This window comes from Littorina saxatilis, linkage group LG11 (assembly GCF_037325665.1).
Source record: "Littorina saxatilis isolate snail1 linkage group LG11, US_GU_Lsax_2.0, whole genome shotgun sequence".
Classification (NCBI taxonomy): Eukaryota; Metazoa; Mollusca; class Gastropoda; order Littorinimorpha; family Littorinidae; genus Littorina; species Littorina saxatilis.
Window position 1 is genome coordinate 24,194,145 of NC_090255.1, and position 14,860 is coordinate 24,209,004.

The following is a 14,860-nucleotide window of genomic DNA, read 5'->3' on the forward strand; positions in this document are numbered from 1 at the left end:
ACATCTTCACTGGAAACAATCACGGTTGAATATATCGATTACGGTTCCTTTCTTCGAATCTGAGTTTTCAAGTACATCTGGCAGATGCGAAACTTCTTGTATCCGCCTTTTTGTGCGTTTCTTTCTTTTAAATGTGTAAGCTTTTTGACTGTGCAACTAGAAACAAAATAAACCAGACAAGCTTTACTCCGAACCCGCTACTTCTTCCAGTTTCTAACGGTCAGGCAGGGGGGAAATTCAGAAATCACTAAATCCTCAGGATCAAAGCTGTACGTTTTGATGACACGACACAAATATCGCCGTTACTTCAAAAAAAGAAAAGTATTCAAGGTAAAAAGTATGAACCTTACAAGACCACTCACTTTTTTGGGGGTTGTTGTTGCTTAACGCCCAGCCGACCACGAAGGGCCATATCAGGGCGGTGCTGCTTTGACATATAACATGCGCCACACACAAGACAGAAGTCGCAGCACAGGCTTCATGTCTCACCCAGTCACATTATTTTGAGACCGGACCAACCAGTCCTAGCACTAACCCCATAATGCCAGACGCCAGGCGGAGCAGCCACTAGATTGCCAATTTTAAAGTCTTAGGTATGACCCGGACGGGGTTCGAACCCACGACCTCCCGATCACGAGGCGGACGCCTTACCACTAGGTCAACCGTGCCGGTTGACCACTCACTGATCAATATCGTAGATGAGTGTAACGACGCACAGCGGCCATTAAACAGATTTAAAAAATGTATTGCATGTTCGTAGAGTATGGGTCGCACACGTCCCACGACAACCGAATAGCACCCCCGCGGGTTAGGGGGAAGAATTTACCCGATGCTCCCCAGCATGTGGTAAGAGGCGACTAACGGATTCTGTTTCTCTTTTTACCCTTGTTAAGTGTTTCTTGTATAGAATATAGTCAATTTTTGTAAAGATTTTAGTCAAGCAGTATGTAAGAAATGTTAAGTCCTTTGTACTGGAAACTTGCATTCTCCCAGTAAGGTAATACATTGTTCTACGTTGCAAGCCCCTGGAGCAAATTTTTGATAAGTGCTTTTGTGAACAAGAAACAATTGACAAGTGGCTCTATCCCATCTCCCCCCTTTCCTCGTCGCGATATAACCTTCGTGGTTGAAAACGACGTTAAACACCAAATAAAGAAAGAAAGACAACCGAATAGCAATACACGTGTTACTGTGTGTTTTGCAGCGTATGGGTTGCACACGACCCACGCCATCCTTTTCAAACAGGATTGCACATTTTACTATTTTTACTTTTATTTTCTTTATTTTTTTCTTTACATTCTTTTCATTTGATTTTTGTTAGAATCTGGGTTGAGACATGACCTATGTCATCCGAATTGGAATAAATATTTCGCTGGTTACTTCCAGAGAATTGGCTGTACGTGTATACAACGACCCACGCCGTCCCATCTGGGTTAAGCTTCGAACTATCCCGGACGGCGCATGCGCACTGAGGTAGAAAAGTTGTTACAGAAGTAAAGTGCGGTCACAGAGGTAAATTGACACTCTGGCAGGTCTTCGTGACGGGAGCGCATTAGTCTCATTGCCGGTCGGGCGAAGGGAAAGCAGACGACACATTCATTTGGTTGGCGCGCTGTGCTAGCTGTCTGTGTAATTTGCTACCTTCTGCTGCTGTCGCTGGGTCGATCGTTTAGTGTTTCTTCGCATGTTCTGTGGACAGAGATTGCAGGTACAGTTCACGTTGTCATTTGAGTTGTATAAAGGTAACATCTTTTCCTTGAAAATCGTGATGGTTTTTTTTAACCATATATGTCGTCCAGTTTATAACATTCAGTGTTTATTTTGATGTTGTGTGTTCTCGCGTGAAAAGTGTTCGGTGGAAAGAGATTTCAGGTTTGTTTTAATTTTACATATTGTGATTTGGTTTGTATCATTAACACCTTCATTCTCGTCAAATATCGTCTTGTGAAACCTACAAGATCATCCAGGCTGTTATGTGGGATACGAGCATCTTGTACATATCCCAAAAATATACATCCTGACTGTAACTCGCGCAGAGTAGACTTTTTTTCTTAATAAATTTCATTTTAGACACAGGTCAATCTACAGAACTTCCCCGAAAGCGGCGTATGGCTGCCTAAATGGCGGGGTAAAAACGGTCATACACGTAAAAACCCACTCGTGCAAAACCACGAGTGTACGTGGGAGTTTCAGCCCATGAACGCAAAAGAAGAAGAAGAAGACGAATCTTCAGAATCAGATCAGGGAAAAATCCCACTGGACAAAGGTTATAGCCAGGCCACTGCTTTCTGTGGTATGTGTCAGAGTGAAAGGGTGGTGTTATCCTATGTACTGGGTGGCCGAGTGGTAACGACTGGGTGGCCGAGTGGTAACGCACTTGCGCTCGGAAGCGAGAGGTTGCGAGTTCGACCCTGGGTCAGGGCGTTAGCAATTTTCTCCCCCCTCCCTTTCCTAACCTAGGTGGTGGCTTCAAGTGCTAGTCTTTCGGATGAGACGAAAAACCGAGGTCCCTTCGTGTACACTACATTGGGGTGTGCACGTTAAAGATCCCACGATTGACAAAAGGGTCTTTCCTGGCAAAATTGTATAGGCATAGATAAAAAATGTCCACCAAAATACCCGTGTGACTTGGAATAATAGGCCGTGAAAAGTAGGATATGCGCCGAAATGGCTGCGATCTGCTGGTCGATGTGAATGCGTGATGTATTGTGTAAAAAATTCCATCTCACACGGCATAAATAGATCCCTGCGCCTTGAGTCCGAGTCGGGAGATACGCGCGCGATATAAGACTTCATATAAAAAAATTAAAATTTAAAAAAAAAACTCAACACACTAATTAATTATGGTGGCCTACATGATAGCTTTTACGGGATAGACGTCGCCAAGCTACAGTCCGATCTACCAACGGGACATGCGCACTGGGAGAGGAAAGTACTCAAAGAAGTAAAATTAGACCAAAGACAAAATACAAGGCGTAAGGAAAGCAGACAATAAATTCATTAGGTTGGCGCGCTCAGGCTGTCGATGGTACTTGCTACATTCTGCTGCCGCTGCCGCTGCTGCTGCTGGGTCGATCGTTCAGGGTTTGATTATTCGGATGCTGCCTGGTTTCTAGTGGAGAGTGTTCAGGAGACAGAGATTAGAGGTACAGTGTTTATGTTGTGAGTTGCTTGGTAGAAAGGTATTCTTCTTCTTCTTCGTTCATGGGCTTAGACTCCCACGTTCACTCATGTTTTTAGCACGAGTGGATGTTTACGTGTATGACCGTTTTTACCCCGCCGTTCAGGTAGCATACGCCGATTTCGGGGGACGCATGCTGGGTATTTTCGTGTTTCTATAACCCACCGAACTCTGACATGGATTACAGGATCTTTTCCGTGCGCACTTGGTCTTGTGCTTGCGTGTACACACGAAGGGGGTTAAGTCACTAGCAGGTCTGCACATAAGTTGACCTGGGAGATCGGAAAAATCTCCACTCTTAACCCACCAGGCGGCAGCGACCGGGATTCGAACTCACGACCTCCCGATTAGGAGGCCGACGTCCTACCACCACGCCACTGCGCCCGTCGGTAGAAAGGTATAGAAACCCCCTTGTGACAAAAAAAGGCGTCCAGGTTTGTACATTGGATAAGACGAATCTTCTACTTAGACACACACCGAACATTTACAGCGGCTGGCGGCTAACTCTGCAGATTGGGGCGTTTTGTTGAATTTCGTAACCAATATTTTTGACAACCCCCAAACTAATTCACTTCTTGTCCTTCTCGTCGTCGTCGTCGTTGTCGTTGTCGTTGTGGTTGTGGTTGTGGTTTGTCGTCTGTCGGTTGTTGTTGTTGTTGTTGTTGTTGTTGTTGTTGTTCTTCTTCTTCTTCTTCTTCTTCTTCTTCTTCTTCTTCTTCTTCGCTCGCTTCTTCTTCTTCTTCTTCTTTTACGTTCATGTACCAAAACTCCCTTGTACACTCGTGTTTTTGCACGAGTGGGTTTTTACGTGTGTGGGTAGTTTTTTTACGTGTATGACCGTTTTACCCCGCCATTTACGCAGCCATACGCCGCTTTCGTGGGGGAAAAAAACAACTAATCTAACTAAAATAATATAATTATCCCACTTTGCACAAGGTAAACCCAGAAAAACAAATGGACTGCCGCTTTTCCAAAATTCTGAATCAAAATACAAGAAAGGTATGTTGTTGGAACGTTTAATTATTGACAAAACGAAATGTTACGTTCACAGATGTTTCTTTTTTTTTTTTTTTTCAGGTTTGAAACATTTTTAATGAATATTTCGACAGCGTGTCGCTGCCTTCTTCGGGGTGGTCAAAAAGTAAAGACTGACGACTCGTGGTTTTTGTATGAGGTGGTTTTTTTTTAAACGTGTAAGGCCGTTTTTACCCCGCCATTTAGGCAGCCATACGCCGATTTCCGGGGAAACACGAGCCTCGAAAGACAGGGCTTCAACAAAGAAAGTTGTAAACTTACATAGGTATATATAATTCTTCTTCTTCTTCTTCTTCTTCTTCTTCTTCTTCTTCTTCTTCTTCTTTTTTTTTTTTTTTTTTCCAAGCACATCAGATGTTTCGACCCAGCGGTCTTTTAGGTACACAGACAGACAAACACTAATTGTGCCGAAAAAACAAACCTGATCTGACACAAATGTGCAGCCGCTTGCAGGGAAGACACCAGCGAGATAATTTGTGGTGTTTTATTTTTCTGTATAATCAAAGTTTGTCTGTCTGTGCAAAAGATTGCTGGGTCGAAATATCTGTGAACGTAACGTTTTGTTTTGTCAATAATTAAACGTTCCAACGACATAGCGTTCGTGTGTGTCTGTGTGTGTGTGTGGTGAGTTGCAACTGTTTGATGAGTCAATTTCTTATAGTTTTTACGAAATTAATTTATCTGAAAAGCTGCACAAATCTGCATACTGTTCATTTTTGGAATATCTGTGACCAAGCGGAGGGATGGTCCTACCGACTATAAAAGCCTGGCTAGATATGTAGGAGCAGTAGTGTACATGGTCGTACGTGTATCACAGAAGTTGTCTTTCATCGCCACTTACGCCTCAAGGGGTTCACCGCGTAATCGTCTGGTTGCTTGGCAACCGTTCAGCTTTGGATGGCTTTCCCCGCAGGCTGGCACGGCAGATATGGCTTCCTGTGTATCAATGTTTAAAGAGGGTTTCTCATTCAGTGTCGACCGGCTGTTCTAAACGGAAGTGTCGTTCTGGAATATAATGCCCGTCAGTGTTGCATCCTGAACTCAGGTAAAATGAGTTGCTTCCCTTCGAGTCTCATTTATCCCTGACAGGATGCCTTTGTTTTCCTTCTCTGGATAGGAAATCGATTTAGTTTACATATTTAGAGCTTTTCGTAATGTGTTATTGATAAAAGCAGATTCGCGATCGTCAATAATGATTTTTCATGGTCAGTGTTGTGTAATGTTTAAATTACAAAGGAATTGATATGTAAGACAGTTTCAAGCGAGCTATCTTTTGCGGATGTATTTACTGTGCAAACAACTCTAAATATGGCAAAAGTGTCACGTGATAATCAACTTTGTCACGTGATCATATTAACAAAATGGCTACGGAGCGGACGAAACTTTTCCCGTAACCAGTTGGGAGTGATGCAACAATATCACGGTCTTCTTCCCACAGCAGTCTCAAAATGTCGATTTGTTTTGACCTTAGAACGATGTCTTTATCATAACTATGAAGAACAGAACGGAGATCACTGTCGAGTCGGCCATTCTGCAATCACTTTGGTCTTTCGTCTTTTGATCAGGAACATTAGCGAAAAACATATGGGAGATAACTCTGTAGTCTTGTTTTGATAGATTTCGGCTTTTAGACACTTTCTTTCCCTGTACTCAGCGTAACAATTATCCATCCTGTCAGAGAGACATGAACAATAGTGTGGACCGATGATTATCAGAATGGCCAGTGTTGGTGATGGTGGAGTTAGTGGTGAAGGTAATTGCGTTCTTGTTGTTTTAACCATACACACGCCAAACATTCAATAGTGCAATATTTGACGTCAAAGCAAAGAGATGTCTCTCTATTAAGTATAGCTTCACGTGTAAGTTCTTAAAATTCCTCCAGAGGAAACGGCAAACGCAAAAGAGTTTCCAGAATAACGTTTGTCTTGACTGTTGCATCATGAGCAATGGAAAATCCGGTCCTGGCCAGACTAGCTTTGACCTCTGTTACAGGATATACTAACGTGTGAATTGAACGATATTGTTATCTCATATGCATAGGTGGTCTCTCTCACGTAAGTAGAATAAAGACAGTTTCACACAATACTATCATTTGAACATTAGCTGTTCTAACCGGAAGTTTTGTTCGAGGATGTTGCACTAGCATTGTAGTACTGTTGCCCTAGCTTGTTGCCTCTGTCCCCATAAGCACGGCAGTGGTTTTTATTTGTTAATTTTTTAAAAGGATTACTTGATCATTGTCAGTTCCCATAAAAAGCAGTTCCATCCGTTAGTTTTTGCATACATATCTGGTTGTCATTGATCAGTTTGTTTTTACATGTAGTCAAGTTTTTACTAAATGTTTTAACATAGACGGAGAATCGAGACGAGGATGTGTTGTATGTATGTGTGTCTGTGTGTGTGTATGTGTAGAGCAGTTCAGAGAAAATTATTGGACCGATATTCATGAAACTTGACATGAAAGTTCCTGGGAATGATATCCCAACACGTTTTTTTCATTTTTCAATAAATGTCTTTGATGACGTCATATCCGGCTTTTATGAAAGTTGAGGCGGCACTGTCACGCCTTAATTCTTTAAGCAAATTGGTTGAAATTCTGGCCAAGTAAGCTTCGACAAAGCCCGGACTTTGGTATTGCATTTCAGCTTGGAGGCTTAAAAATTAACAAATGAGTTTGCTCATTAAAGTTGTCATTAAAATCGATTTTTCGCAAACAGATTTAAAATTGATTGCATTGTATTCCTCATCTTCTCCTAAATTTAAAAATATATACATATGTCATGCTTATTCTAAAACTGCTCAAAATGAAAGAAAATAGGTTCAGTTAGTACTACGGACGCGTGCTTTGCGGCGGCGAGCGTGACCCGTCTCGGTCTTTGGTATGGTTAGCCGAGACTATCTGAATCTCGGCGATGACATGATTGGTTTGTGGTGTTGATCTTGACTAAATGTTTTATATCGCTTCACGCGACTTGTCATTTGTTATTTTTCCAATAGGATTACTTGTTCATTGTCAGTTCCCATAAAAAAAAAGTTCCGTCCGTTAGTTTTTGTCGAAGCTCGATGAAGGTTTCGAATCGCAAATAACTAAGAGCACAGTCCTTTCTCCGAGTTCAAATCAGGTCTCTATGAAAGATCATCACTTTTTAGCTTAACGCTACACTGGAATTTACCAACAGAAATTAAAACAAGAGTTTGCGTGTGACGATAGCACGACACACTTGAGACAGCCCACCCAAAAGTAGATCTGACACAAACCTGACCACACAGTTACGCCTATCCAAATGCGCGTTGCAAAATGTGCGTTTTGAATCTTCTTTTTTCTCTGGCGGTACTGACAATATCGTTATTGAAACAATCCCAGTGCACTAAGGGATTTATAGAGCAAATCTCGAAAATAATTATTGAACTCAGCGCTATGCGCTTCGTTCAATAATGAATTTTCTCGATTTGCTCTATAAATACCTTAGTGCACGGGGATGTCTCAATAACTTAAATAATAATAATAATAATAATGATAATTGTCAGTAAGTACTGGTGTCACATGACTGATGTGAATCAGTTGATTGGCTAATGGCGATGCGCTTAAATCTGTTAGCGCACTCTTGGAGTGCGCTAACTTTTCCACAGAGCGTATTCTGACGCCCTTTGCCAAAACGAGACTGTACTCTCATCCTCAGAATTAATTAATGACATGTAGCTTATATTCTCCACTTTACCAAAAAATAACCATACATTTCCTGCGGCTCAAAGCAGAAGTGTTTTTTTTTCTGACAGATCGCAGGCGCCTGTGCCACAGTAAATCCTACTGATCTAAAAATAGAAGCGGCTGTGTCTCTTCTACAGTGGTCTCTTTTCGTTTTGACTTGCAAAGATTCTTCTCAAATGCCGTGTTAGTGGCATGTAGCTTATTAACCACATTACCAAATGATGAGTTAGTATAAAATTCCCAGCGGCAATGCAAACACAAAACACAAGTGTTATTCCGATAACGTATCAGCTAGACCAGCATTTGGAAGTCGACTCTGTTATAGTAGACTACACTGAAATACGACTGCATCAGTTCAGTAAATGAATGGTTTCCGAATTATTATTTCAAGGCAACAGCAATCGGAATCGAAAACGTGTAGGGTTCAGAACGTTCTTACCATGTATAAAACTTATTACCAGCCTGCCTCATGCGTGCAGACAGCAATTTTTGTTTTTAAAATGAGACTGCAGTTCAGTGGTCCGATTGCCCTAGCCGCCTAGCAGACGACATAATCCCCGCAGCAAATTGACATGTTGGGCCAATGCGAACAAACAAACGATGGGGATATAATACGTGTAGAGTTCAGAGCATTCTTACCGTTCATATATAGTACCAGACTCCCCGATGAGTGAAGATACAACACGAGAAACATACCACATTTACTTTGAAAAGGTGCTAACCGTGGCCTTGGAGTCAATTCAAGGGGCAACACTCTGCACAGTCAATCTGTCGAAGCTCGATGAAGGTTTCGAATCGCAAATAACTAAGAGCACAGTCCTTTCTCCGAGTTTAAATGAGGTCTGTATGAAAGATCATCACTTTTTAGCTTAACGCTACACTGGAATTTACCAACAGAAATTAAAACAAGAGTTTGCGTGTGACGAAAGCACGACACTCTTGAGACAGCCCACACAAAAGTAGATCTGACACAAACCTGACCACACAGTTACGCCTATCCAAATGCGCGTAGCAAAATGTGCGTTTTGAATCTTCTTTTTTCTCTGGCGGTACTGACAATATCGTTATTGAAACAATCCCAGCGCACTAACACACCGGTGACACTGTGACGGTTCCCCTACGCTTTGTGTTCGGTGCCCTGACCCTTTGTGTTCGGTTCCCACTCGGTTCCTACACGCCAAAATTCGCGGACAAAACATCCATTTATGGTAGTATTACGCAATGTTGCTCTCTGAGAATGGTCTTGTTAGATCTGTGAGTGTTTACACTACATGCCTAGGTGCTGTTGGATTGAAGGTTTTTGATATTTTAGCCGTTATTAGGTAGAATGCCTTCCACTTTACTGCAAAACTGCATAATTCGTAGCATCGGCAAGAAATATCCTACCAAAAAATGCCTGCTTGGAACTGTCGTTGGTCCAGCAAAAAGTTCAACATGTCTGTAGCAGACAGCCCAAGTTTCAAGATTGTAGGGCCATCCAAACAGCCGTAATAATAAAAACAACAAAAGTAGTCAGTGAAATTGGCTGTGTTCGGTCCCCCCACACTTTTGTGACGTAGGCGTGACGGTTCCCATAATTCATTGTGTCGGTCCCCACTTTCTGTGTCGGACCCCACTTTCGACCTAATTTCTCTGTGACGGACCCCACAACCAGCCTATTTTGTGTCGGTCCCCACACCTTCTTGGATTTATGACTTGCCGGTTACTTGTATCATTGTATTCATTGAATCTAATTGTCTCGGAGTTATTTTTCAGCAAAAACCGGCAAGGCAGCACCTTTTGTGATACCAAGTAAGTCAGATGACATCAGTATGTGTGTGTGTGTGAGAGAGAGAGAGAGAGAGAGAGAGAGAGAGAGAGAGAGAGAGAGAGAGAGAGAGAGAGAGAGAGAGAGAGAGAGAGACTAACTTTATTAGTTTATGCCACAAATAATATATAACATTATTTATCTCTGGGACGGTTCCCAGTATACCAGCAAATTATGTGTTGATCCACCCACACCTTCTTGAACTGGCCTTCCCAATATCTACTCTTAGTCTTACGGCCTTGGAGATATGCAATTTGGCACATTTTTAAAATAAAAGATCCACCTGTCGTATGTGAGATTCAGTTTTCAGAGCAAAATGCTGCCCAGGGACTTCTAGTGGTGATTGAAAAAAAAAAAAGAGTACTTGCCTGTGTCAAGTATGTGTCTTTATCCACGCTTGTTGTAAGAGGCAACTTTTCCCAGCTCCTTGTGTTCATGACTGCTTTCTCTTAAAATTAATTACTTTATGACAGTCAGAATACAATGGAACAAGGCTACATAAACCCTGACAGCCTACGAAAACGGCCCGACTAAGGCTCAACACCGCGCCAATAAATTCAGCATTGGGCCAATGTTGGGCCATGATTGCTCCGTTTTCGTAGGCTATCAGGGTCAAAGATACATATTGGTAAACTAGTAAAATACATGTTCAGCATCATCAGCAATACCACAAAAGGATTAAAACAAGAAATTCCTCCGATAGGAACTACACCCCCGTCAAAGGGAAATAACCTTCTCAGTTGGTGGCAGTGAGAATGGTTATTTCCCTTTGACCAACGGGGGTGTCCGTCTATACCAGGCCTTGTATAATTTTAATCCACCAATAACTCCCTAACCGTGTGTTTGACTGGTCCCAATTTTTGTAAGGACCGTCTCAGGAATGTATAGAACCTGTTCACCAAGTTTGGTGACGATCGGTCCGTTCATTCTTGAGATCTACTTGCGAACACAAACACATCGAGTGAAACCTATACACACCCCTATACCGGGGGTGTAAAAATCCTATTAGCTGTATGTCAGCGGCACAATGCAACCAGAACCAGCGTTTATGTGGAGTGATCGGGTGCTGGTCACTACCGCGAGCGTCACTACCGCGAGTACCACTACCGCGTCTCACACTAAAGTTGTGTTTCCGTACCCGCGACAGCGTTTTTCCAGCGGTGCGACGAAAATCAAGCACATAGAAAATGACCAGGAGTGTTTCCACACGCGCGACGCGTTAGCGGCGCGACCAGCGGCAAGCGACGCGATTTTTTTGAAAGGGTCCTGGAGCGATTTTTTCGCGTTGTCGCGCGGCAACGCGGGAGTTTACAGATTTTACCGCATGTTTAAAACGCAAGTACGGAAACACGTCACGCGTTTGCGCGCGTTTTCTTTTGTCGCTGCCGCTGTCGCGGGTACGGAAACAGAACTTACCGCGAGTACGACACTACCGCGAGTACGACACTACCGCGAGTATAACACTACCGCGTGTCACACTACCGCGAGTATAACATTACCGCGTGTCATTTTATGACTTCCATGGCTGAAGGCAAAGGTTGAAATGTTTCCTTGAAATATAAAACAAAAAGGCCTGGTCTGTTCTCTGAACACTAATTCAATGTTTGTCATGCTAACCAAGAACTCAAAACGATCAGAACACACTATCAGAATACATATAGAATGGGTTGCTTCCAATCAAAGCCGTTAGAACACAAACTCACAAGAAGTAAGTTTGCATGCGTTCTCTCTACGGTTATGGTACTCGCGGTTGTGGTACGCGCGGTAGTGTGACACGCGGCAGTGTTATACTCGCGGTAGTGTCGTACTCGCGGTAGTGTGACACGCGGTAGTGTTACACGCGGTAGTGTCGTACTCGCCGTAGTGTGACACGCGGTAGTGACGCTCGCGGTAGTGTCGCATAACCGGAGTGATCTGGAAAGGTGTCAATCTCTCTCTCTCTCTCTCTCTCTCTCTCTCTCTCTCTCTCTCTCTCTCTCTCTCTCTCTCTCTCTTACGCTTTCTCTCTCTCTCACATACACACACACACACAAACACAAACACACACACACACACACACATACTGATGTCATCTGACTTACTTGGTATCACAAAAGGTGCTGCCTTGCCGGTTTTTGCTGAAAAATAACTCCGAGACAATTAGATTCAATGAATACAATGATACAAGTAACCGGCAAGTCATAAATCCAAGAAGGTGTGGGGACCGACACAAAATAGGCTGGTTGTGGGGTCCGTCACAGAGAAATTAGGTCGAAAGTGGGGTCCGACACAGAAAGTGGGGACCGACACAATGAATTATGGGAACCGTCACGCCTACGTCACAAAAGTGTGGGGGGACCGAACACAGCCAATTTCACTGACTACTTTTGTTGTTTTTATTATTACGGCTGTTTGGATGGCCCTACAATCTTGAAACTTGGGCTGTCTGCTACAGACATGTTGAACTTTTTGCTGGACCAACGACAGTTCCAAGCAGGCATTTTTTGGTAGGATATTTCTTGCCGATGCTACGAATTATGCAGTTTTGCAGTAAAGTGGAAGGCATTCTACCTAATAACGGCTAAAATATCAAAAACCTTCAATCCAACAGCACCTAGGCATGTAGTGTAAACACTCACAGATCTAACAAGACCATTCTCAGAGAGCAACATTGCGTAATACTACCATAAATGGATGTTTTGTCCGCGAATTTTGGCGTGTGGGAACCGAGTGGGAACCGAACACAAAGGGTCAGGGCACCGAACACAAAGCGTAGGGGAACCGTCACAGTGTCACCGGTGTGACTAAGGGATTTAAAGAGCAAATCTCGAAAATGATTATTGAACTCTGCGCTATGCGCTTCGTTCAATAATGAATTTTCTCGATTTGCTCTATAAATCCCTTAGTGCACTGGGATGTCTCAATAACTTAAATAATAATAATAATAACGGGTATCTATATAGCGCCTTATCCGAAGTTCAAAGCGCGGATGCCGTGTGAGATGGAATGTTTTACACAATATATCACTCATTCACTGACATCGGCCAGTAGATCAACAGCCTATAGGCGCTGCGTCCACCTTTCACGGCCTATTATTCCAAGTCACACGGGTATTTTGGTGGACATTTTTATCTACGCCTATACAATTTTGCCAGGAATGACCCTTTTGTCAATCGTGGGATCTTTAACGTGCATACCTCAATGTAGTGTACACGAAGGGACCTCGGTTTATCGTCTCATCCGAAAGACTAGCATTTGAACCCACCACCTAGGTTAGGAAAGGGGGGAGAAAATTGCTAACGCCCTGACCCAGGGTCGAACTCGCAACCTCTCGATTCCGATGGCATAACAACCTCCTACTTGTAGCGAGAACAGAAACGCATCAAAATATTACAACAACCGTAGGCAGAAAAGCACGAGCGAAGATATCAGAAGCAAACACCAGTTGGAAACAAACAACCAAACATATACAATGGAACAAATATTCATTATACTTCTTACGTGGACTTTCACAAGGAGAAAACACAGATCAAATAAATTTGAACCCAAAAAACAAGTTGTTTTTCTCAGTCCCTTCCACCCTGGTTCTCCTCATGTTACAATTCGTCGCTCGCAGTCTCCAAAATTCAACGCTGGCTCAGCGACCGTCAGTGAACCACAGGCACAGGAAATACCTTTTCAAAATGTACATGTCTTACAATCATTACCCGTTATCTTTCTTTCTTTATTTATTTGGTGTTTAACGTCGTTTTCAACCATTCAAGGTTATATCGCGACGGGGAAAGGGGGGCGATGGGATAGGGGAAAGGGGGGAGATGGGATAGAGCCACTTGTTAATTGTTTCTTGTTCACAAAAGCACTAATCAAAATTGCTCCAGGGGCTTGCAACGTAGTACAATATATGACCTTACTGGGAGAATGCAAGTTTCCAGTACAAAGGACTAACATTTCTTACATACTGCTTGACTAAAATCTTTACAAACATTGACTATATTCTATACAAGAAACATTAGTCGCCTCTTACGACATGCTGGGTAGCATCGGGTAAATTCTTTCTCGTCCCAACCAATATGGGACTCCCCCTAACCCGCGGGCGAATTTGCGATTCCTAAACGCCCCACTGAACGACTAACGTCACAGCCGCTTCGGCCTTTTCCGGAGGAACACTGCGTGCCACTTCGATCGCGTTGCGCTTGCAGTCATTCGGCGATGCCACCTTGATTATCAGTTAATAAAGTTATTATTCAGGCAATGTGAAAGAAATTAGTTTTTTCTTTTGTTACACTTACACATAGTTTTATGAAGATCAATTTCAGACTCGGCAAAAGAATGGTTGTATCATGAGCGACTGTCACAAGCGAGAGGTGCGGTTCGGTCAGTAGGTCACTGTCGAAGTGTTCGGTGCGAAGCACGGTTTTGTTTCTCACGTGGTAACTATATTGATATCTTTAAGTTGTACTAATGTTTGCGCTTTGCGCTGCGGTTTAATATGTGTGCTTGTTATTAGCTAATACGGTGAGCCCACGCCGTTTAGTTTGCAAACCGTGCACATGTGAGCTTTGTGTAATCGCGTTTTCATCATAACATACCACCCTGCTAAACCGCTTTGGGGGAAATCATGGTTCAAACAAATAAAAAAAAATAAATAAATAAACGGAATGCATCAGGGTTGAAAAGATTGAAGGGTGGAGTTAAGGACACAAAATAGATGACAAAAATAAAGCAAACAAGAAAAAAAACTGTAACCAGGAAGGGAGTCGAACCGGAGTTAGCTGACCTTCCAGCTGGAGCACAAACCACTAGGCTACGACAGCAACTGAAAGCCAGGGCTACAAAAGAGAAGACATTTCAGGGTTACTCCGTCGTATGTGGCGTTTCTCGCGCATGAAGGTTCTGTTACCAACTCTACGGCTAAGAAAGGTTGCATTTGAAGTTAAATGTCCACTAAAATATCAAAGGGAACACCATTTCTGAACAACACAACGGTTTGCGCTCGCCTCTCGCAGTCGTCACATTCAGGTGAAACCAAATCGGCTTCCCTGATACAGCCGATATTTGAACACTTCCACGTCACACTGAAACACTGAGCTACATTTTAGTAACGTGATATGTTTTCAATTGTTCGTTCACTTATATTGCTTTCAGATTT

At 42.9% G+C, this 14,860-nt stretch overlaps 1 long non-coding RNA gene across 1 annotated transcript in view; it reads left to right on the forward strand.

The window, feature by feature from the left end:
• Positions 1-1,516: 1,516 nt before the first annotated feature.
• LOC138980073 (uncharacterized) overlaps positions 1,517-14,860 on the forward strand; it is a 23,951-nt gene continuing 10,607 nt past the window's right edge. Inside the window, exon 1 of the long non-coding RNA XR_011460230.1 lies at positions 1,517-1,708. This is a non-coding gene — a long non-coding RNA (uncharacterized lncRNA). The remainder of the gene's footprint in view (positions 1,709-14,860) is intronic.